A 3,798-nucleotide genomic window follows, 5' to 3' on the forward strand; every position below is an offset into this window, starting at 1 on the left:
GCCAGCCAGGTTTTATTGGCACCCAGAGCCTCGTACTTTAATTGAGGGTTCATTGCCAATTCCGTTGCTGGATGTTGCTAGCACCCATCATAGCTATGAACTCAACGCTCCAGGGGAAGAAGGTGAAGGAGGCGTTATGTTTGTTCTTGCACGTCTAATCGATCTATTGTCTTCAGCGGTGCCGGCAGCACCATTTGCGACAAATTCAAGGGTCAATCACCATCTACGCTCATCAGCGAAGATTTTGAGAAACAAACAACAGCGAATATCATTGACCCAGTGACCGACACTTCCTGAAATGAGCAACTTCGAGCGAGCGAAAAACCAGTCTCTGTTCGGCGGCGTCCGTCGTAGTCCGTGTCGGTGTCGGCACGCATAAACAGATTCGATTCCGACCTTGGCACCCGAGTTGATCGTGTAAATACAACTCGTTGGGCGATCGTCGTCGTCGACGTCAACTGCGCCATAAAAGGGAGTCCCCCCCTGAACATGAGAGCGTGTAGATCTTGCTGAGACTATAAATTAGTGGCTAAGCGGTCATGGGCGGTCTTCTGTGGTACTGACCAGTCGCAGCCATCCTATGTTCCGGTCCACTGAGAAAAGCCATTGAAGCACAAGAAACCAGAGCGCCATCATCATCTGCCTGCCCGACGGCATCCGGTGTCTGAGACATTATTTCAAGATGTGACCGTTGTTGGTTGTTGTCGTGTCGTCTTGAATCTTGATCGCCTTCATCCGGTTTGAGCTGGCTTGGAGCTTCTGTCTGATCTCGATTTATGGTCACCTTTGGAGCATTTATACGGCCAATAATGCGTACATATAAGACGAAGCCATGACGAAGCGAGAGCGAAAAACCAATAACGCACGTGATAAATTTCCGAAGGCGACGAGAGGTGGAGTCGTGCGTCAATCCTTGAGTGAGGTGATAAGGAGAATAAGGTGAGACGCATCAATAGAGGGAAGCTTTTTGGTAGCTACCTTTTTAGCTGTTCAAGAAAGTGTATCGATTAAAGGCCAGAAGGGGGTTTTGAGTGCTGATTTGATTCGGGGACAAACCTTGAATACAAATGATGATATTTGTTCGAGAAGATTCATGCTCAAGCGACGATTTCCGTTGGGTGTCGATGGACATTAATTTTAATTAGAAGCTTCATTCAGATTCGCCGTAGAGGGGATATGGAAATCAATTATGGAGTAAAGAAATCTTGTTTTACCATTCTACTCGTACAGTATGCGGCAGGAAAAAATGCGAAAGTGTTTTTCAACTTCAAACCTCATTTTCGTCCATTTGACATTAACCAATCTATGTTTCAACGTTCCATGATCTATAATAGGCTAGTTTTCTGAAAAGTTAATTAAAAAAATTCCCATTTTGGTCACTAACCTTTACAGGGCGGCGCCTGAAGATGAAGACAACCAGAATTTTCAAACCGCAGAAAATCACACAGGTCGCTAAATTTCGCATCTGATAAAACAAATTTTTTGATTTTCTCTACAATATCATCAAATATATGTACTTATTTTATCTGGTATGTGAAACTACATGGCTCTGGATCAGTGTGGTCTGGTTGTTCATCGAATTAGAGCTAATTTTGTTACTGTTATAGTCATTTTGTTTAATGACCATTGGGCGCGCAGTTTATTGATATCCGCTTATTAGGCCTACATTATCACATGTTGAACATCAAATATGTTCATTTATATTTTTCTGTGCAAGAATATAGACATTGACTGATACACTATCAAGAAAAAATAGTCATATATATCCCATATTTAGCGTGTAATAGTGCCTTGAACTTTTCGCATTTTTTCCTGCCGCACCCTGTATATCCCATATTTAGCGTGTAATAGTGCCTTGAACTTTTCGCATTTTTTCCTGCCGCACCCTGTAAGTAAAACCTAACCTGAACCTAACCCTAACCTAACGAACGATATTTCAAAGAGTGAAACATTCTGTTATGAATTATACTCCTCTGATAAAAAATCCCCAGAGACCACCCGGAACCCTCCAGAAACCTCCTGATACGCCCCTGAGACATCCTAGAACCCTCTGCAACACCCTGGGATCTTCTAAAATGCCCCTAAGTCCTCACGAAACGCCTCTGAAACTCTTGTAAACGCCTGAGGCTTCCTATTACCCCTTGAAACGCCCTTTTGGCCCTCTAAAATGTGACCAAGATGGCCTTGGACCCTCCAGAGCAGGAATGCCAGATGATTTTGTGATTTTTTGATTTTTTGTATCCCATACAATATTTTGTTGAAAAATCTGTATCTCATACATAAATAAAATGGCCCCACTTGCTCAAAAATCTGTATTCCATATAGAACGAAATCTGTACGGATGCTCAAAAATCTGTATAATACAGATAAATCTGTATATATGGCATCCCTGCTCCAGAGACTGCCTGAAACGCCCCAAAGATGCTCTGGAATCCCCTGAAACCCCCTGAGACTACCTGAAACCCCCTGAAACGCCTGTGACAACTCCTCTGCCCATAATCGCATAGTTGACGTAACCACCATTGACAATGTCAGCACTCACAAGCTAATATCTATCAAATGTGCATAATTGTGACGAGTTTTATTCAATAGAGCACAAGATCTAATCACTAGCTAAATATCGACGTGGAAAAAAATCAAAAACTTTTCATTAATCATTGTTAAAATTTCAAAAGTGTGGTGAAAACTACAGTGGCGCTTACGTCAACTATACGATTATGGGCAGTCCTGAAATCTTTCGAAAGATTCCTAAAACCCCCGAAAATGTCCCTAACACCTCATTGGAACGCCTCTTAGACTTCCTGAAACGTTCCTGAGACCCTCTGAAGCGCCCCAGAGACCCCTTGAAACTCATGACCCCCTTCTGAGATTCTATGAAAATTCTATTCCTAAAAAAATCTCTAGAGATTCTTCCATAAATTTAAAAAAGTTTTTCTATAGAGATTTGTATATGGATTACTTTTAAAATTAATTCATTTTTTCTCCAGAAATTCGTCCATTTTCTAACCACCATACCATCGTTTCCAAGAATACCTTTGGGAATTTTTATTCGAAGTTCTCAGGAAATGCAGAGTTTTTTTTTAGAAATAATCCTAAGAAACTTCTGCACAAATTATCAAATCAAAGGAAATGAAAAAAATATCCGACCAATTTCTTTGTAAATTTCTTATGAGATTGTTTCTTAGAAGTTTTTGGAATTAAAATGTTTCTGCAGACATTTTTCCAAGGATTTTTTAACTGCATTCACACATTCCTCCCAGAATTCTTCCAGAAAATCCCCCATGAATTTAGGTATCGGATTTCACTATGAATTCTTCTCAATATTTTACAATTCATTCTTATATAGGAAATCCACCAAAAGCTTCTCAAGAAGTTATTCCACAGCAACTCTTTTTACATTCCTTAAAGATTTTCTCAGGGATTATTTCAGACATTCATCCAGGGAGTTTTTTTTAATATTTCCTAAGGATTTTTTTGCAGGTATTACAGACTTATTCAAAATTTCCTGCAAGGATTTTATCAAAAATTATTCCATGGTTTTCTTCTTATACATCCTCAGGAAGTCCTTCAAAAATTTCTTCAGAAACTTTATACAGTTTATAGAGTCAGTAAGGGATTTCTTAAGAAATTCTTCCGTGAGTTTTATTTTTCTGAAGTATATCCACAAGATTTTTTGATCAATTTTACAGTGATTCTTTCAAGTATCCTTTGAAGGGTTCCATAAAAAATCTCTTGAAAAATGTTATCAACAGTTATGCAACAATTCAGTAACAAATTTTGAAAACGACGAATAATCAA

This window comes from Aedes albopictus, chromosome 1 (genome assembly GCF_035046485.1).
Source record: "Aedes albopictus strain Foshan chromosome 1, AalbF5, whole genome shotgun sequence".
Lineage (NCBI taxonomy): Eukaryota > Metazoa > Arthropoda > Insecta > Diptera > Culicidae > Aedes > Aedes albopictus.